The following is a 22010-nucleotide window of genomic DNA, read 5'->3' as shown; positions in this document are numbered from 1 at the left end:
CTACCTCAGTAAAGAAGCAAGTAATCCTGTCTGCATAACTTAAATTAGGTAAAGATAAAGGTTCCCCACACATTTATATGCTAGTGGTTCCTGACTCTAGGGGCCGGTGTTCCTCTCTGTTTCAAAGTCAAAGAGCCAGCACTGTCCAAAGACATCTCCGTGGTCATGTAGCCGGCATGACTAAACACCGAAGACGCATGGAACGCTGTTACCTTCCCACCAAAGGTGGTTCCCATTTTTCTATTTGCATTTTTACATGCTTTCGAACTGCTAGGTTGGCAGAAGCTGGGACAAGTAACAGGAGCTCACTCCGTTACGTGGCACTAAGGATTTGAACCACCAAACTGCTGACTTTTCCGATCGACCGGCTCAGCATCTTAGCCACTGAGCCACCATGTCCCATAATTTAATTATATGGCCATTTTTAAGGGCAGCACTCCTATCCAGTGTATGGGAGGATAGGGGTGGGGAACAGGTGTCCATGAATTGGAAGCATTAGTTTCTGAGGTGCTTCACCTTTGTAAGTTCTCACTTAGTTTTTTTTCTGAAGAAAGAAGAATAAACCGGTCTACCAGTCTTCTGAAAGACTGGTAAATCTCTGTCTAAATGTAGTCCAGCTGATAGATTGGAGGTGGGGTGAAGGATGAAGTGGGAGGCATTTCACATTCCATTTTAAGAGAGTTCCTTCCACTTTGTCCTGTCAGGTGGGCAAAGTTTTACCAGTCCTCTAACAGACATGTTCTTTCTTCCTATCATTGGAGCTGGAATAACTTCGTCAATTTTATCCTAGCTTCCAAATATTCAAAAGCGATACATGCCCCAATGTAACAAAACAAGGAAGAAAATCAGCAGGTTTCTCAATAGAAATCAAGTCTCTCTTACAACTAATGCTAAAATGATCATGGTGAGTCATGTTCACTGGAGAGACAAGAGTTATGCTGGCAGCAATCTCAACTAACAAATAGGAGTTTACACAATCCAATCTCTGATTATGTCATTACCAAGATTATGATTGAGAAGTTACACATCATTTGCGCACTGAGCCTTGTGTAGGGAGAAGAAGGAAATGCTACTGTTTTGTAATAGAAATGGCTGTATCCATGGTGAACTGGGGATGATATGGAGGCTACATCCTCTAAATTTCATTAGTGAGTCCAATCATTGTTGGAAACATGGAAAACATCAAGGATCATTTAACTGTGCATGGTGTGCAAGAAATGAATTACTGGATATAAACACACACAATGATAGAATGTTAAAAATAATTATTAACTGGAACTTTTTTTATTGAGACTTATGGGTAGTAAGTTAAAAAAACTATGGAAGGTTGGTTTTGTATATAATAAATGCAACAAGATTGCTGCATACACAAAATGGAAAAACACTGAAATACCTACAATAGTGGTATGGCGGCAGCAGCGGCGGCGGCCTCTTCACGGTGAGGTCGGAGGCGGCGAAAGTGGTTGGGCGAGAGGTGAGGGGAGAAAATACATGGCAAGAAAGCACCATCCGGTAGGAGAGCTGCCCCACCAATCCCTGCTGAAGCCATGGCCGCCGTGGTGGCCAAACGCGAAGGCCCCCAATTCATCAGCGAAACAGCATTCCGGGGAAACGTAACCATCCTGGATTATTGCAGGACGTCCGTCTCCGCGCTCTCGGGAGCCACCGCCTGCATCCTCGGCCTCAACAGCCTCTACGGCTTCATTTTCTACTTCCTGGCCTCCGTCTTACTCTCAGTGCTTTTTGTGCTAAAAGCCGGATGGTGATGGAACAACTATTTTAAATCCCGATGGCCTCTCTTTACCGGAGGACTGATTGGAGGACGGGGAGCCTGCCCCCCCAACTATCGCCAGCTGCCCTAGCTGCCTCAGATTTCCTGCACCGCTTCCAGGTCCCGCAGAGGAGGAGAACAAGGAGAACGAGGAACTCCCCCCGCCAACTACCACCGGCTCCAGCTGCTTCGGACTCGCGCTGAGCGCCTTCCCTGTGGGACTCGGACGAAGGTCCTCCCTTGCGGGGCTTGGACAAGGGCCCGGTTTCAGGCCAGGCTGCGGGAAACAGCAGAGGAGAACCCCGTGCCGGAGCTGGAGACCCGGAGGACGCCGACCCGAGATCTCCCCCAAGCAGTTGATAACACCCCCTGCTTGGGGGTTCCCCTGCTACAGTTAAGTGACTTTCTGGGGACAAGACCGTTTAGAACCGCTGATCGGGACTTTCAATTTTTTTACTGTTCCTAAATTATTTTAATTGCCATCGATTTAGGAACAGCATTTTTTAGTTGGTTTGTTGGGTGTATGAGTGTATGAATGTGAGAGAAAAGGTCCCCACTTTTAATTTAATTATTGTATTATTGTATTTTAATAACTATTGTGGGGTGTGTCTGAAGAGAGTGTTTGATTGGTGAGTATGATAGGACCGGGAGTGCGACCTGGAGTCCCTTCCACTGAGTGCAGAAGCAGAAGTGGATGGGGGCCCAGACTCGCCTCCCACCCTGGAGTGAATGGTACATGTGGCCTGCCGGGAAGAATGGGGGCCATGGGGGAGGGAGGTCTACGGGGATGGGGGGATGTCAGAGCATTTCGGTTATGACTGGGAGGGGCAGATATGACAGGAGCTGTAGGGCTAGCCATTACCGGGGAAGAAGGACTCACTACATTACAGCGATTCCTTGTTCCGGCCCCTCAGACTCAACTCAAGGACCTGGTGGCAGAGGAGTACAGGGCCCTCGTCTCAGGTTGTTGCTGCTAAATGCCAGGTCGGTTGTGAACAAAGCTCCCCTCGTCCGGGATTTAATATTAGACGAGGAGGTAGACCTGGCATGTATAACCGAAACCTGGCTGGGCCAAGAGGGAGGAGTCCCCCTCTCAGAAATGTGCCCAGATGGGTTTCAGGTGCTCCACCAACCACGACACCAAAGAAGGGGTGGGGGAGTAGCAGTTATCGTCCGAAGGTCGTTAGTTCCTTGCAGGATCCCTGCCCCAGAGATCCCTTCCCCAGGGGTTCAATTAGGCTTGCTGTTGACGTACCTCCCTCCCAGCTGCGTCACGACAGCCCTGCCTGTGCTGCTAGAGGCAGTAGCTGGGTTGGCGGTGGAGTTCCCCAGACTAATAGTACTGGGGGACTTTAATCTGCTGTCTCTTGGTGAACACTCAGATAGGGCACAGGAGTTCATGGCTTCCATGACAACCATGGACTTGACCCAGGTAGTTCAGGGTCTGACTCATAGAGCAGGACACACGCTTGACCTTGTATTTCTCTTGGGGCAGTGGAGACATGATCTTGAGTTAAGGGGAATAGAGACCTCGCCCTTGTCATGGTCAGATCACTCCTTGCTGAGGCTTGACTTCAGGACGCTACTCCCCCATTGCAGGGAGGTGGAGCCGACTAAGTGGTTCCGCCCCAGGCGCCTGATGGACCTGGAGGGATTTCAGAGGGAGCTTGGAGAGATACCTGACTCCCTTGTCCGCAATCCAGCCGAGTCTTTGGTCGCTGCCTGGAACGTTGTGGCGGCTGGAGCATTGGATCGGATTGTGCCTTTGATGCCTCTCCGCGGCAGTGGATCCAGGAGGGCACCTTGGCTTACCGAGGAACTCCAGGAGATGAAGCGCCAAAAGAGACACCTAGAGCGACGTTGGAGGGCTAGTAACTCTGAATCTGATCGATCACTATTAAGAGCCTTTATTAGGACTTATCTAGTGGCGATACGGGTGGCAAAATGTACGCATTTTTCCGCTCTTATTGCGTCTGCGGAATCTCACCCAGCCGCCCTGTTTAGGGTGACCCGCTCCCTCCTGAAAGGTGAGGAGGCGGGGGAACCCCTGCAGGGAAGAGCTGAGGAGTTATTTCAGTTTCTGTCAAATAAAATCACTCAGATTCCGACAGACCTGGACTTTGCTTGGGCAGTACCAGCCGAGATGCCGAGTGTTAGTCTTAATCGGATTTTCTGGGATGAGTTTGAATTTGTCACCCCTGAGGAAGTGGACAAGGCCATGGGAGCGATGAGTGCCTCCACCTGTTTATTGGACCCGTGCCCCTCCTGGCTGGTTTCGACCAGCAGAGAGATGACACGAGGCTGGCTCCAGACGATTACTAACGCATCTTTGCAGGAGGGGTCTTTCCCGCAACCATTAAAGGAAGCAGTGGTAAGACTCCTCCTCAAGAAGCCTTCCCTGGACCCAGCTATTTTGAAAAACTATCGTCCTGTCTCCAACCTTCCTTTTTTAGGGAAGGTTGTTGAGAAGGTGGTGGCGCTTCAACTCCGATGGACCTTGAATGAAATGGATTATCTAGACTCCTTTCAGTCCGGTTTCAGGCCTGGGTACAGCACGGAAACCGCTTTGGTCGCCCTGACCGATGATCTCTGGCGGGCCAGGGATAGAGGACATTCCTCTATCCTGGTGCTTCTTGACCTCTCAGCGGCCTTTGATACCATCGACCATGGTATCCTTCTGCGACGCCTAGGGGAGGTGGGAGTGTGAGGCACCGTTTTACGTTGGTTCTCCTCCTACCTCTCTGACAGGTCGCAGTTGGTGTTGGTCGGGGGGGCAAAGGTCGACCCCTAGGCCCCTCAAATGTGGTATGCCACAGGGTTCGGTCTTGTCCCCCCTCCTATTTAACATCTACATGAAGCCGCTGGGTGAGATCATGCGACAGCATGGGGTAAAGTACCATCAATATGCGGATGATACTCAACTGTATCTTTCTGCCCCGTGCCAGCTCAGTGTAGCGGCAGACGTGATGTGCCGATGCCTGGAGGCTGTTAGGATCTGGATGGGGGTGAACAAACTTGTGCTCAATCCCGATAAGACTGAGTGGCTTTGGATGCTGCCCCTGAAGGACTGCTTAGACAGTCCATCCTTAACCTTGGGGGGGGTGAAAATTTACGCCCCTCAGAGATGGTCCGCAATTTGGGAGTCCTCCTGGATTCACAGCTGAAACTGGAACATCATCTATTGGCTGTGACCAGGGGGGCCTTTACCCAAGTACGTCTAGTGCACCAATTGCGGCCCTATTTGGATCGGGAGGCACTTCAAATGGTCACTCACGCCCTTGTCACCTCGAGGCTGGATTATTGCAATGCGCTCTACATGGGGCTACCCTTGAAAAGCGTTTGGAGACTGCAGTTAGTCCAGAATGCGGCCACGCGAGCGATATTGGGTGCACCGAGGTACACCCACGCTACACCTGTCCTCCGCGAGCTGCACTGGCTACCAATTGGTCTCCCGACGCAATTCAAGGTGTTGGTTATCACCTTTAAAGCCCTACATGACTTAGGGCCAGAGTACCTTCAAGACCGCCTACTGCCACATACCTCCCAGCGGCCAGTAAAATCCCACAGATTGGGCCTCCTTCAGATGCCATCAGCCAGACAGTGTCGGCTAGTGGGCCCTCGGAGGAGAGCCTTCTCTGTGGCTGCTCCAACTCTTTGGAACCAGCTACCCCCAGAGATCCGGACCATACCCACTCTCATGGCCTTCAGGAAAGCTGTAAAAACTTCGCTGTTCCGGCAGGCCTGGGGCTGTTGACCTCACTGTTGAGGTCCAGCCCCAATTAGAATGAATGTATGAGATGTTGCTGTTTTAAACTGTTTCTTTCGTTATGTGTTTCGTTATGTGTTTTTTTTTCTCTTTATTTTTGTAAGCCGCCCGGAGTCCTTGGGGATTGGGCGGCATATAAATGTGGTAAATAATAATAAATAAATAAATAAATAAATAAATAAATAAATAAATAAATAAATAAATAATAAATAATAAATAAATAAATAAATAAATAAATAATAAATAAATAAATAAGGAAAGGACCTGTGGAGATAATGGAATGGAATGAGTAGAAATGGCAAAATGGAACTGATCGGGAACAAGATAATGTTATTCTCTGTTATTAAAGATTTGAACTTTTTACTGAGAATTGGGGGGGAAATGAAGCGATTTGGTGATTTATGTTTTTCTGATTAAAAGGGCTGAATAATGGGAAGAAGATGTATAAATATATAATTTTAAAGAGGGAGGCATGAAGATTGATTCTAACTGCTGTAAAGGAGATCAGGAATTGCTCTTTGAGTACTTTTCTTGTTTCTATCATACTTTTTTCGCTGAATTGTTTTCTTCTTTAAAGTTCATCTTATCTTTTATATCTGAAAAAAACATTTTAATAAAACTATTATAAATGTGATTAGAGGGGTGTCTCCATGCCATGATTAGCAGGATATATGGAGATCCTGAATATGAATGTAGTGAGCTTTGGGTTACAACCTGGGGCTCTGCTTTGATAGTGTTCAGAGACAAGCAAGCATAAGTAAAATCAGAGCTGCCACTTGGAAGGTTGGAAAGAGCTGCACTTACCAAGCCCAATTGGAGCTCTCCAAACACTCAGCCGAGTGGTGATGAATATGAAACAGCCATAACTATAGCCACAACTGTTGCCTCCCCCCCCCCCCATCCTTCATAGATGATTGCTAAATAATTCCTGTCTGCTTGTACCTCTGAAATTATGCATGGACTAATCAGGAATTAGAAACACAAATCTCCATATTATTAAAAGATCCCTCTTAAGGTAAGGCTTGGTCTTCTTGCTATGTTGGATTCAGCATTTGTTGCAATCAGCATAAATTTTTCATCATGGCAAGGGTCAAATTGAAGGTCAAAACCTATGTTAAGTACATCTGATTTTCTAGTCTAGAATCAAACCTTTTCTGACAACTTGATATTTATTTACAGAATAACAGAGTTGGAAGGGAACTTGGAAGTCTTCTAGTCCAATCCCCTGCTCAAGCAGGAGACCATATATGATTTCAGACAAGTGACTGTCCAGTCTTTTCTTAAAAACCTCCAGTGATGAAGCACCCACAACCTCTGAAGGCAAGCTGTTCCACTTGCTAATTCTTCTGTCAGGAAATTTCTTCTTAGTTCTAGGTTTGCTTCTCTCATTGATTACTTTCCACCCATTGTTTCTTGTTTTGCTTTCTAGTGCTTTGGAAAATAGATTGACCCCCTCTTTGAACTAAATTACATAATGCATGGGTGAGAGGTTTGAAGCTATCTCCACTGAGTTCTGCTTTTCCCTTCCTCATTTGCCTCTTCAGCAAGTGTAGATCCTGAACCCACCAGCACCTAAAATGTTGATTTGATGAAGGAAAATGTTTTTGGGTCCCCAGCAAGTTACAGAGATTCCATCACAAGACTGAGGCTGGATCTACGAAGGGATCTTTGCTTATGAGACACCGAGGACGACAGTTATCCAAATGTAGTCATGGTTTCAGTGAACATGTGCTGCATCTCCTGGTTTATGTCCTCATGTGAAGCTCAGGAGTATAATTTAAAAGGAAGTAGATTGTGTTAGAAAAATCACATGTGCTTTCTTTCTTCAAATGTACTGAAGGACTCTCATTACTGCCAATGTCCTTTATTTCCCTGTTCCTTCCATCTTTTAATTATATGTCCTACTTTTGACACATGGCAGCATCGAACGGACCTTGTTGGAGCTCAGAAACTAAACAAATTTTGGCCTAATTGCTGATTGGATGTGAGAAACTCAGGAAATACCTAGCGCTATAGACTACACTAGGAAATTGACAGATTATCCTCCAAAGAAAACAATGACAAACCATTTCTGCACTGTCGCCAATAAACTTATAATGATACAGCCATGTATTCAGACTTGACTCAAACAAGCCTTTACCTTCGCAATTTTTGCAGAGGAATGAAGTCAGAACAACCTTTGATTATTTGCCTCTGAGCACTAGAAATGAAATTAATTTTAAAATATTCATGTCCAGTTGATAGTTCCTCTCTATCTCCCACACTTCTTAACCAAACTAGCTTCTGACCAACAAATAACCCTGTTTTGAGCATCAGTATTTCTCTGCTTGTATGTCCTTTTCCACAGTGCAGTCTTCCTTTCATTTCACAATAACAAAATGAGGATGTTTATCTAGAGTCTGTGGTTCAAACAATTAAATTTTTCTACTTTCCATAGGCTAGTGTTACAATAGCACATTTTTTTGTAAACTGCAAATCAACCTTCAAGTGAGAAGAGAGGGTTAACAACTTTAGTGAAGTTTTCAAATATTCTACAGACAGGAATGGCATCTCGCTCCATGGCTGCCCTCTTGCGGTCAGTCCTTGGCACGGGCCAGTGGATACAATTTGCTGCTCTACTGACTTAAAGCAGAGGCCACCCAGCTAGATCCTAAAAAGCATGCTATTAGGAATCACAGGTGAGCCTTGGTAACACTCAGCAAACTTAACTTGCAAATTCATTCTTTCTTGATTAGATCCTTCAATTTGGAAGATTTGGGTGATTGTTTTCCTCACCCTTGCTGTCAAGTATGGAGCTAAGGCAGGGGTGTCAAACTCGCATTGTCATGTGACATAGCAACTTTCCTAAAATGGGGGTAGGCATGGCCAGCGCGTGATGCATTTGGGCCATGGGCCACGAGTTTGACACCCCTGAGCTAAAGAATAATGTGATTTAAAACTACAGATTGCAAAATCACCAGGAGATTGCTAGTTCATCAGTACTGCTGGAAGATTATAGAAGTACTATGCATCTGATGAGCACAAAATTATCATTTTAACAAAATTTAGTTGGAAAAAGTACAATTCCTCCTGAATTTTGGAAATAACAGAAAGTATAAGTAGGTCAAGGAGAAGCAAGATAGCATTGCATTTTTTTCCTGCAAGAAAGTATTCTTTGGGGAAATCTCTTGGGGACTATGCAGGAGGTAAAGCTAAAAGAAAGGGAGTTAGCTAGAGCCAAGAATAGGTGCAAGTAATTATTTTTATTTTGATTAATGCATTTTATTGAGTTCTAAATTTACATGCCATTTCTTGCAATGGCTCTAGGTGGCTTATTTTAAAACCAATTTTAAAATGACTGAAAGCAGCAGTGAAACTAAAAGCTTAAAAAAACCCTCATAACTCTAATGAGCCTAGCAAAAAAAGGTAGATGTTAAACTCCACCCCCTTCTGAACCGCAGAAAAGAGGGGGGACTGGCTCAATTACAAAAGCAATTTATTCCATTTTTTTTCTGTCTGTTTTCCAGACTGCAGGGAAAGGAAGCCAACTCTTTTCAGAAGCTTCACAGTTCTCTCGCATAAGTATGTCACCCTTACTTATAGGGAACCAGTAGTGGTATTCAGCCAGTTTGGACTGGTTCAGGTGAACCGGCAGTGATGACCTGCAGGTGGGCAACCCACCCTGCCCCCGCCCATCCCACCCCTGCTCACCCGCCTTGGCTCTATGCCGTCCTATTTAGCCACAATTTCTAAGCTGCGTTCATGCGTGCAAGCTGCGGGCATGAGCAAAGTGCATACACAGAGGGATGCGCTCAGAGTTTTGGTGCACGGCGAACTGGTGGTAAAATGATGTGAAACCCACCTCTGTAGGGAAGGGATTCTTCATGATATATACTTTTATCCAATTAGCTAGTAGCTGGACATTTCATCTTGGTGGAAAACTACTTTATGAGACTTAAAAGTAGCTCTTCTTGTCTGGGAAGAACAGGCAGAGATTTGCTACTGATGTGCAATGTCATTGACTCAGCTGAGAAAAGACAATACCCCTTCAGCAAGTTCTGGGATGAAAGGAGTCACCTCTTGAAAGTTGGCAAACACCTCACTTTTATAGCCCTTTGCAGCATCTTATTATCACGTGACCATGATTTGTGACTTTTTTTTTTGCTGGTTTCCAGCATTTATTTTCAGTTTACGACAAAAAAACCTCCACCAATTGGCGGGAAATGGATTCAATTAACAATTGCATCATTCACTTAATGACAATGGCATTTGCTGACTGACCACTGCAAAAATTGTCAAAAAATTGGGTCTGGTCTTGTGATATCTTGACTGCAATGGCTTATGGCCGTAACTCTGAGCTCATTTACAACCTTAAGTCGAGGACTATCTGTATTATTGCTACCCAATAGTACATTTTATGTGTGTTACCTTGGTAACCCTCCAGAATAGCAGAAAACAAAAAGAAAACAAAAGGGAGCCACAATTTGCATATGTTTTGCAAATGGAAATCAATCTGCTTAAAGGGACATTTAGAAGTACTAATATTAAAATAGCAACATATCTCCCTCTGGGAAGGATAAGATCAGATGACCTCTATGTTAACTTATCCAGATGTTCTGGACCAGGTCCAGATGCTAAATGTTGCCAGGCAACGTCAGCACCTGTGTCCTTCCTTCTTGCCCTTCTTTATGTTTTAACTGGATCTGACTCAGACTGCTGTTCCAACACAATAGGGCAAGGTGCCATTTTCCTGCCCTTTGAATGGCACACTGGAAGCCCCATCCTGTTAAGAAGATGAGGTTACTTCAAAGTGAGGCCTCTGCTGGAGAGTATAAAATATTGCTGAGAGTCAGATGAAAATAGCCTTCTGGACTTCAGGAGAACTGCATGAGGCCTTTTGGTGAAGTAGTGATGTCGCTGGAAAGAAAGTGGCCAAACATTTTCAGCCTTAGGTACAAAGCCAGGAGGGTGACCTTGGGCCAGTCACTTTATTTCAGCCCTCAGAAGGATGCAATGGCAAACCACCTCTGACAAACCTGGCCAAGAAAACTGCAGGGACTTGTTCAGGAGGTTTTGGAGAATCAGACACAGTTGAGCGAAAGGGAAAAGGAGAAACTAGATGGCAGCAACCAGCCAACTTTGGCTGATTTCCACCTGATTAGTATTTGGATACCCTAAGAAAACATCACAAGTGTAGCTAGATTGGAGAATTGAAGAAAAATGATACCCCAGAAGAAGGCATATTATATTTTCCCTGTGACAATTTAATGGGCAGTTCTAATTGAAATGGAGTTGTCTGTACCACAATCCTTCTAAAACACTTTAAAGCTATTGTCTTCTTTCCTGCCAACCTCCAAAGCATCCTCTGGGTTCTCCCAAGCCCTTCTCCTTCTATCCATCTTTAGCTTCAGCACCAAAGCAATTGTGCTCAGTATATGTGAGGGCTAAATTCCAAGGGCTCAGTAACGTATTATGCAAAATGGTTTCTTCTTGTGTAACTAATTTTGTCAACTTCATAGATGTCGCATTTTACCTATGATTAAGTTGCATGGATGAGAGAAGATACAGTATCTGAGTAGCCAGGGAAGGAAGGAAGGAAGGAAGGAAGGAAGGAAGGAAGGAAGGAAGGAAGGAAGGAAGGAAGGAAGGAAGGAAGGAAGGAAGGAAGGAAGGAAGGAAGGAAGGAAGGAAGGAAGGATCCTAGGGCCCTTTATGGTTATAGTGGTGTGACCTAATTCAGAATAGCAACCAAAGACTTGACTGCTTTCATTGATCAGTGGTTTTGCTAATTTTCTGTCCTTTTCTCAGGAAGGGTAGAGTTGTGTGCCATTGATTAAATAAGCAGTGTGGCAAAGCAAACACTATATAGCTTAGTTTTCCTCTCTTTTCTTAGAAATGTCTATGGGGAATCTCTTTAGATTTGCAATAGCAAAAGAACTTCGTTGGCCCTGGGCTTAAATACTTTGCTGCATCCTTATTTGCAAAGGTTTGCCAATTAGTTTTGCCACTGTACAAATAAGCATAATCAATAAGAATCACACCCTCAACTTTGAAGAATTTGGAATAGCTTTGAATAGAAATAGAAAGCATAGAGCATGAACCTGTGTAAGGTGCAAGGAATTAAACATAAATCTCATATGCTGCATTTCTAACACAGTGACTACCCAAATGTGTTTGTCATTGTTGTTGCTTATCCATTATTCTATTTCCTACTTTTTCATGGATGCTGGGGGAAAAGGGGGGGAAATGCTAGTTTAAGAAGATCAGGAAGAGAGAAATTCTAGAATCATTTATAATATTTCCAGTCAGCTGAAGTGGAATGGTTTCACCCCACGTCAGTTACTGGTGGACTTATTACTTTTAAAAGACCAATGAATACTTAGGTAGACTAGGGAAGGAAAAATTGTAATATATATAAAATTTCTGCTGGGTTTCAAACCAGTGACATCCTACATGTCAATAAAGTATTATACCCCTATGCTATTTAGAACCATGTTTTTGAACAGTAGGTGAAGCAGAAATTAGGGAGCTTCTGGGAGGCAACCAGTGGCATAAGTGAAAGGATGTTTCTGCCTCTGCCCAGGGTGCAAAGGGTTGCCTGGAAGAAAGCAAAGCATAGTAGCAAGCCTTACTGGGAATAGCTTACATCCTGTGATGATACCTTTAACATTATGAAGCCACAATATCTGTCTATCCACGCACCGAGCCCACCTTGCTCAATGTGTGGATAAAATGCATCTGGCTTACTATGCAACCAATCATAATAATAATACCTAAAACATCAACTCCATTTCTTGGAAATTAAATCCATGAAGAATCCGTTATGTGCAAGGCAGTAAAATTTATATGTAGCAATGATTCTGTTATGCAGCTTTCCCAACACAGTTTAAGAGTTGTATTTAAGCCCGATATAACTGAAGGGTAACAGCCGACTGAGAACAACTACAGTATTTTGTACTTGTAGATAATCTGCAAAAGTTACACTCTTTCCAACTGCATGCAGCTGTAAGAGACATGTGCCTACCATCTTGTAGGCACCGTCTTGTAACTTACAAAAGATTCAGTGTCTGATTGCCCTTGAGGTGATCTTTAGCTACCACACTGAATCAAAACGAATCAAACAGTGCTAGGATCTGCTCATCATTAAAACTGGCTAGCCATACCATTCAAACGGTGAAGTGGCTGCCACAGGACACTGTTCCTGGCTAACATGGAAAAAATAGCAAATTGATGAACTAGGTTAGCTTATGATTGCAAGTGTCAGGTGCTGCTTCATTTAATAATCAGGAAAGAAACCACTCAACTCCATTTGTTAGAAATTAAGTGTACTTTTACTAATTACAAACGAATAGTAGTGAAGCTAAGCTGAATCTGGTTAATTAGGCGCGAAAGCAAAGAATATCATGTATAGGTCAATCCCCTCCCCTTGGCACCCCAGTCCATAGTCCAATTATAATTCACCCAACTGTCAGGTGGGAGACATCTTCAAAAAATATCATCAGGGTGGAATGCTGGACAGTTAGCCTTGGCGGGAAATTTCCTTCCTCCACATGCTCAATGAGATGGTCAGGACAGCGTCTAGAATCTTCCTCCAGCACATAATGATTCCCCTCCCAAATACCATGCTCCCCCTCCCCGTTTCAATGGCAGCCGAAGCAGTAGCAAAGCAGAGGCTGACAGCAAGTTTACTCAGGGGGTTGGGAAAGGAGAGGGGCCAATGCACAAATAATTTGGTGGGTGTGGCATACTTTGACATGCATGAGGCAGTGAATCCTCTATTGCTGCTATGTCTTATAGCCTGCAAGTTGATCAAGAATAACTTCTGAGTGGAAAATGGATTTCCATTTTTCACGAGTGTAGGATGACATAAATCTGGAAAAGTTCTCCAAATGGTGTATGCACTTCTATCTCTCTATCAGGGGTGCAATTCAGCCGGTTTGCACCGGTTCGGGTGAACCGGGTGTTAATTTTGCATCTGATTCGCCAAACCGGTAATTCCCCGCTCTGACCCTCCCAGGAGTCTCTATGTAGTCCCTTCATCATGCCAGTTAAGTGCAGGGTCCACATGGAAGGCAAAAACCAGGCCTACTGGAAATACCGGAAGTCTGAAAATGGGCCTGTTTCTGGCCTCCAGAGGGCCTCTGGAGCCTGGGGAGGGTGAAAATGCCTCTACACCATGGTGGAGGAGGCCGAGTAGGCCACACTCTCCCAGCAACCAGGGAGAGAACCAGTTGCTCACATTTTCCAACCCCACCCCTGTTCTCTATCCATTGGTGAACCTGTTTATATTCATACCCAGGCACCGAGTGGGAGAAATTGCAGGCAATCTTTCCAATACGTTTGGTTTTATTGAAGACATTTGCGATTAATTACTAAACCCGGAAAATGGGCCTCCTTCCATGTGCAGGAGGCCAACTAGGCCACGCAACCATGGCCATGCCCACCGGGCAGAGAACCCATTGCTAAAAAAAATTAAGCCTACTCCTGCCTGGGATGTTGCTCGTTTAATATGGGCCTTTGCAGAACTTGAAGGGGTACTTTGTGTCAGCATTCTGAGTAATGCACCCATTGAAGCAGAACTCTGAGGCAGGTAGATTCCTCTAAGAACAGGTTTATTGGCTATATCATATCGGCACAGCCAGTAAAAACCAACTCTGAAAGTTCCCATGGTTTTCATCTAATTAAAGATTAATGCTTCCCCCCTCCCCAGTGTCATCATCAGTCACATTGTCCAATGAATCCTTGGTTCCCACAAGAAAACTTTTTATTTTGACTGTAAACTTGGCTATCAACTCCCTCCTACCCTCCTTTCTCAAGGTTTGTGACAACTGTGAGGCAGCTTCGGCCAGGTTCGCTTCAGAGTTGACCCTTTGATTCAAAGAAATGTCAAACTATCTTGATGAAAGCTAGCATCAAAACACCAGTCTGGCATAACCATACTATTTTGTTTAGATGAGGCATGAATAATTTGTCAAGAGCAAAGTAGCTAGTTGGAGAAAATCAATCTGGTTCAAATGGAGTAACTCACCATGCACTACTTTGAATGAAATCGCATTGATGATCTGAATAAACTGCAGCCAACCTGCATATTTTCAGTCCATACTAGGGGGGGGGGGGGGGCAGGGCGACAAGTTCAGAGGTGGTATTCAGCTGGTTCAGACCGGTTGAATAGGGTTGGATTGAGAGCAACATGCAGGCATCAAATTGGTTATGCTCCAAAGAAAATAGGTGAATCCAAGAGAGAAACTAAAATAGATTTAAGTTAATTAAAATAAAATATCATAGGATTATTGTGAGAACAAAGAAGGTTTTCTTTTCTTTGTATACAGACATCAAATATTGTAAAATACTGTCCAGGCTCCTTGAAGTTCTGCCCAGTTGCGCTAATTCAGATTGACTGCTGTGCACCCAAGTGAATTCATTTATTCAAAACTCAACGTTTGCAGCCAGTTTTGTTTACAGATTTGTCTATGAGGTCTTCAGAGCTGTGCCTTCTCTGGGTAAATGGTTGGGTTTTTTTTTGCTAAATTTCACTGCAAAACTAAAAGAGTATTCTGAGATTGACCCCTTGTGGATTAGATTCTTGGCCATCTTGACTATTTCAACCTGCCTGGAAGTTAATTTGTCCACTTTTGGGGACCGTAGTGAACCCTTCCATTAAGGAACACAGACAATACACGTACACTATCACCCCCACTGCTTCATTTTTTTAAAAAAAATAAAAGTTTGCAGTACCTACTCAAGAAATTTTCTCTTAAGTCATCTGTTTCCTCAAATTATTACCAGCCAGTTTCTAGCCTGTTGGTTTTAGCTAACTTAAAAAACAGCCTGCTGCTTAAGGGGCTTTGGGATCATCAGGCTAGATTTAAGTTTAAGTACCATTCTCTGTGATGATCTCCATATGGCAGGGGACAAAACCCATCTGTTATACTTGCTGTACTTAAGTCTATTGGCAGCATTAAATAAGATGCTGGTCAGGAAACTCCAAGCTCTGGTTAGTGAGATGGCCAGGTTTATTTATATATATAAGCAATATATATAAGGTTGGCAGTTCGCTGTTTCGAATCCCTAGTGCCATGTAAGTGAGTGAGCTCCCGTTACTTGTCCCAGCTTCTGCTAACCTAGCAGTTCGAAAACACATAAAAAATACAAGTAGAAAAATAGGAACCACATTTGGTGGGAAGGTAACAGCGTTCCGTGTGCCTTCAGTATTTAGTCATGCCGGCCCCATCACCATGGAGACTTCTTTGGACAGCGCTGGCTCTTCGGCTTTGAAATGGAAATGAGCAACACCCCCTAGAGTCGGGAACAACTAGCACATATGTGCGAGGGGAACCTCTACATACACACACACAGACACACAAACACACACACACATATCAAAGTTACAATTCTATGTATAATTATCTACCACAATTAGTGTGTGTATGTGTATATATACATATACAAACAATAATTGTGTTAGATTATTACAGGAGGGATCTTTCCCGCAGCCTTTAAAGGATGCAGTGGTGAGACCACTCCTTAAGAAATCTTCTCTGGATCCAGCTATTCTTAAAAACTATCGTCCAGTCTCCAACCTCCCCTTTGTCGGGAAGGTTGTTGAGAAGGTGGTGGTCTTTCAACTCCGACGGTCCTTGAATGAAGCAGACTATCTAGATCCCTTTCAGTCGGGTTTCAGGCCTGGTTACTCCACTGAAACTGCTTTGGTCGCGCTGACCGATGATTTCTGGCGGGCCAAAGATAGAGGACATTCCTCTATCCTGGTACTTCTTGACGTCTAAGTGGCCTTTGATACCATCGACCATGATATCCTTCTGCAACGTCTGGGAGAGGTGGGAGTGGGAGGCACCGTTTTGCGGTGGTTCTCCTCTTACCTCTCAGACAGGTCACAGTCGGTGTTGGTTGAAGGACAGAGGTCGACCCCTAGGCCCCTTACATATGGGGTGCCGCAGGGCTCGATCCTGTCCCCCCCTCCTATTTAACATCTACATGAAGCCACTGGGCGAGATCATTCGCCAGCATGGGATAAAATACCACCAATATGCGGACGATACCCAGCTGTATCTGTCCGCCCCATGACAACTCAGCGAAGCAGTGGAAGTGATGTGCCAGTGCCTGGAGGCTGTTAGGGTCTGGATGGGAGTAAACAAGCTGGCACTCAATCCAGACAAGACCGAGTGGCTATTGATGTTCCCTCCCAAGGATAGTCCAGACTTTCCATCTATTAGCCAGCGGGGTGAAAGTCTACACCCCTCAGAGAGGGCCCGCAACTTGGGTGTCCTCCTGGATCCGCAGCTGACATTAGAACACCACTTGTCGGCTGTGACCAGGGGGGCTTTTGCCCAGGTTCGCCTGGTGCACCAGTTGCGGCCCTATCTGGACCGGGAGGCACTTCAAAGGGTCACTCATGCCCTCGTCACCTCAAGGCTCGATTACTGTAATGCGCTCTACATGGGACTGCACTTGAAGAGTGTTCGGAGACTACAGTTGGTCCAGAATGCAGCCGCGCGAGCGATATTGGGTGTACCTCGATACACCCATGTTACACCTATCCTCCGCGAGCTGCACTGGCTCCCTATTGGTCTCTGGACGCGCTTCAAGGTGCTGGTTATTACCTTTAAAGCCCTACATGGCCTTGTATCTGGATATCTGCGAGACCACCTCCTGCTACATACCTCCCAACGGCCAATAAGAACTCACAAGCTAGACCTCCTCCAGGTGCCATCGACCGGACAATGCCGGCTGGCGGCCCCTCGGGGGAGAGCCTTTTCTGTAGCTGCTCCGGCCCTGTGGAACGATCTTCCCGCAGAGATCCGGACCCTTCCCACTCTCGCGGCCTTCCAAAAAGCCACAAAAACCTGGCTGTTCTGGCAGGCCTGAGGCTGCTGACCCATGAATGAGGTCCAGCCCCCAGCTAAGTCGAGTGTATGGTGTGTTCCTTTTAAATTGTTCTCGTCGTTCCCCCATTTTCTTTATTTTTGTTTTATCTTTGTATTTGTAAGCCGCCCGGAGTCCTACAGGATTGGGCAGCATATAAGTTTATTAAATTACAAAATTACAAAATTAGATAATTATACACAGAATTGCATCTAGGAAATATTATACCCTTTTCCTTTTGTTGCATTTTTTCACTTAAAAATATTTACTTTGACAATGCGTGGATTTTTCCCCCCTCCTGTTTGTATCCCCCCCCTTACTTGGTTTGTGAGCCGCCCTGAGTCCTTCTGGGAATAGGGCGGCATAGAAATGCAATAAATCAAATCAAATCAAATTTTTATCTTTGTGTTTTTTTCCTATTCTCTGTCATTACTTTAAAATAATAAATTACAAAAAAAGAGAGAAGGCCTTTGCTTTTGGGTCTTTGGGGTGTTGCCAAGCTAATGATCTAAGTCATTAATAGAGAAACAGATCAAGGATACAAGTCAACTTTTGCCGCCAACAGCACCTTGGCAATCTTTGGTAGATATTCACATGGGCAAAAAAAAAATCCCATTTGCAGCGGAAGTAGCTGATCAATACACTTGATAAGCTGGAACCTGATAAGCTGATGCATATCTTTCAGATATTTCTCTATCCCTTTCCTCTTATTAGAACTACTGGGAAAAGCTGAAGAAATTGTCTGGCACCCAGTTATTACAGGGCGTTTTCTACCTGGTTTAAATTAATCTGCGAGAATTGTTATTTATGTTTTCATAAATACTACTAAGCTAACACCTCACATTTTTCTTGCTTTGCAGGTAGAGTTGGTAGAAAAGTCCACAGCATATCTGGAAAGGATTGGGTTTCCACGCACAGGCAGAGACCAGCCTCAGACAGGGGTCTGAGACTTTTGACTTGTCCAAGCAAAGCATGAAAAATGTGAAGTTTTGGCTGACCTATAATAATACAGGGACTTAAGCAACTAATAAAGAATTTAACTTCAATTGATTCCTCCTTAATAAAGAATGAGCTATTCAATTATGTTTTATGGATGAAAATTTCAGGAGGAGGAGAAGGAGGAGGAGAAGGAGGAAGACAAACTTAATTCAGTAGGACTTTGGGTATAAGACAGCTTTTTTTAAAATCTTTGTAGAATTGATTGAGCTTTTTAAAATATGCATTGTAATTAGGGACCACCTTTGGTAGGAAGGTAACAGCGTTCTGTGCACCTTCGGCGTTTAGTCATGCCGCCCACATGACCACAGAGGCGTCTTTGGACAGCGCTGGCTCTTTGACTTTGAAAGAGAGGTGAGCACCGCCCCCTAGAGTCAGGAAGAAATAGCACATATGTGCGAGGGGAACCTTTACCTTTACCTTTACGCTTGCTGGAAGGTTTCAGGTTGTGGAATAAAACAATAATATACAAGAGACAACTAAAATATATATACTGGTGCTCACAAAATAACAGGGTCAGCTATTTTATAACTCAATATGCAGGGAGGTCAGCATAATGTAAAACTCAGGGTGGGGGCAATTGCCATAAAATCTGATATAGAAAAAGAGGTTTCTTTATTTCAAACTGGTATTTTGAAATCTCGATGGGAAAAAGTGCCCTGGTGCAATTTATTTCTTTCAGAAGAGCCCCAAATGACATGCATAATATATATCATCCAAGAAATTGAAGAGGAAAAGACTATATCTTTTCCAATAAATGTTAGTAAGGAATGCCTGCAACTGTTTCTTTCTCTATTTTCTCTTTTCATTCGTGCAACTAAAAGCAAGAGAATCAATGACTATTATCATTAGCAGCTGCAAGGATTGATTCCAAAAAGACACATAGCTAAGCTGCATTATCACATTGCATAGCAACGATAGACAATGGACAATGCACAAATGCCAAGCGGCGTTCTTACCACAGAGGCGCATAGATTTCTGGAAATGGATTGAGGGAAATTGGCTTTTTCTTTACACATAATCTTGTGCCCAGATTATAAATCAAAACTTATTCTTGGCAGACAGATTAGAGAATGGAACCACCCCGTCAGCTGGTGTGTTTGTGGATCATTTACCGGAAATAACGGCATTAAATGAAAATAGATATGGAGCATGAAACTAAAATCAAGGCTAGCCCTACTATTAGATGGAATGAATCATCTGCCTTAGAAAGCAGACCCTGGAGAAAGATGGAGAACAGTGGAAACATATTGAAAAACGAAGCTTGGTGCATCCTGCACCCTGTGAGAGCTAATCTATTGCCTTGACCAGTGGAAGACACTGCCTTGATTCAAATTACAATCTGTTCTTTTTTATGTGGCGGGGAAAAGAGCATGTTGTCCCTTGACAGTATTATAGTTTAGTTGGCCCTGGCTACAAATCATCTTCATCTGATGACCCTTGATGGTGCAGTGGTTAGAGTGCAGTACTGCAGGCTACTTTTGCTGCGTGCCGGCTGACTGCAATTTAGCAGTTCAAATGTTACCAGGCTCAAGGTTAACTCAGCCTTCCGAGGTGGGTAAAATGAGGACCCCAATTGTTGGGGGCAATATGCTGACTCTGTAAACTGCTTAGAAAGGGCTATAAAGCACTGTGAAGTGGTATATAAGTCTAAGTCCTTATTACTATCTTACAACTACAACTGGGATGAGAATTTCCATTTCTAAGCAAAGCAGTTGTTAAGTGAGTAGCATTTGATTTTTACAATCTTCTTTGCCACGGTTGTTGAGTGAATCACTGCAGTTGTTAAGAGGCTCATGTAATTGTTAAGCAAACCGGGCTTCCCCCACTAATTTTGCTTGTCAGAAGCCATCAGGAAAAGTTGCAAATGGTGATCACATGATCCCACACATCAAATACTACAACTGCTGTAAATACATGTCGGTTGCCAATTGCCTAAATTTTGCTCACGTGACTGTGAGAGTGCTGCAACAATTGTACGTGAGATGACTGATTGTAAGTCCCCTCTTTTTTTAGTGCAGTTGTAACTTTGAGCAGTTGCTAAATGAATGGTTGTAGGTGGAGGATTATCTGTATATGTCTGTGTCTTCTAAAGGCAATATTGAATTGAATTGAATTTGAATTTATTATATTTCTATGCCGCCCTTTTCCCAGAAGGGACTCAGGGCGGCTCACAACCTGAGTCGGGGGGGGGGGGGATAGGGGATACAAATAGGGGAAAAAAGACATAGACAAACAATACCACAATTTTAAAAACAACTCAACAGACACACCATTCGAGCGGGGACAGGAACTCATCAGTCCCAGGCCTGTTGGAACAGCCAGGTTTTAAGGGCTATGCGGAAAGCCTGGAGGGTGGTGAGGGTCCGAATCTCCATGGGGAGCTCGTTCCAGAGGGCCGGAGCAGCCACAGAGAAGGCTCTCCTCCGGGTGGTCGCCAGTCGGCATTGGCCAGTGGATGGAATTCGGAGGAGGCCTAATCTGTGGGATCTACCGGTAATCGGTCTATTGGAGGTAATTGGCAGCAGGCGGTCTCTCAAGTACCCAGGTCCAATACCATGAAGAGCTTTATAAGTGATGACTAGCACCTTGAAGCGTATCCAGAGACCAATAGGTAGCCAGTGCAGCTTGCGGAGGATAGGTGTAACGTGGGTGTACCGAGGTGCACCCATAATCGCTCGCACGGCTGCATTCTGGACAAGCTGAAGTCTCCGAATGCTCTTCAAGGGCTGCCCCATGTAGAGCACATTGCAGTAGTCCAGTCTTGAGGTCACAAGGGCACGAGTGACTGCTGTGAGGGCCTCCGGGTTCAGGTAGGGACGCAACTGGTGCACCAGGCGAACTTGGGCAAATGCCCCCCTGGTCACAGCCGACAAGTGGTGTTCAAAAGTCAGCTGTGGGTCCAGGAGGACACCCAAATTGCGAACCCTGTCTGAGGGGCTTACTGTTTGACCCCCCCCCCCGAGCCTGAGAGATGGAAAACTTGGCCAATTAGTGGGAGGGAAACACACCAGCCACTCGGTCTTATCCGGATTGAGTGCAAGCTTGTTAACCCCCATCCAGACCCTAACAGCCTCGAGGCACTGACACATCACGTCAACCGTTTCACTGAGTTGGCACGGGGCGGACAGATACAGCTGTGTATCATCCGCATACTGATGGTATTTTATCCCGTGCCATCGAATGATCTCACCCAGCGGCTTCATGTAGATATTAAACAGGAGGGGGGACAGGACCGAACCCTGCGGCACCCCATAATTCAGGGGCCTAGGAGTCGATCTCTGTCCTCCGACCAACACCGACTGCGACCTGTCCGAGAGGTAGGAGGAGAACCACCGTAGAACGGTGCCTCCCACCCCCACCTCCCGCAGTCGTCGCAGAAGGATACCATGGTCGATGGTATCGAAGGCCACTGAGAGGTCAAGGAGCAGTAGGACGGAGGCATAACCCCCATCCCTGGCTCTCCAGAGATCATTGGTCAGTGCGACCAAGGCGGTTTCCGTGCTGTAGCCAGGTCTAAATCCTGACTGAAAGGGATCTAGATAATCGGTTTCCTCCAAGGACCGCCGGAGCTGAGAGGCCACCACTTTCTCAACAACCTTCCCCACAAAGGGGAGG

General features: G+C 44.9%; 1 pseudogene; it reads left to right on the top strand.

Moving 5' to 3' along the window:
- Positions 1 to 1547: 1547 nt before the first annotated feature.
- Positions 1548 to 18179, top strand: LOC148048171 (ER membrane protein complex subunit 6-like; annotated as a pseudogene).
- The last annotated feature ends 3831 nt before the right edge of the window (positions 18180 to 22010 follow it).

Source organism: Thamnophis sirtalis, unplaced genomic scaffold, assembly GCF_051295495.1.
Source record: "Thamnophis sirtalis isolate CommonGarterSnake01/CBP01778 unplaced genomic scaffold, rThaSir2_p1.2 scaffold_3, whole genome shotgun sequence".
Taxonomy (NCBI): domain Eukaryota; kingdom Metazoa; phylum Chordata; class Lepidosauria; order Squamata; family Natricidae; genus Thamnophis; species Thamnophis sirtalis.
The sequence above is the reverse complement of the archived record's forward strand: the minus strand, read 5'-3'. Positions and strand labels throughout refer to the sequence as shown.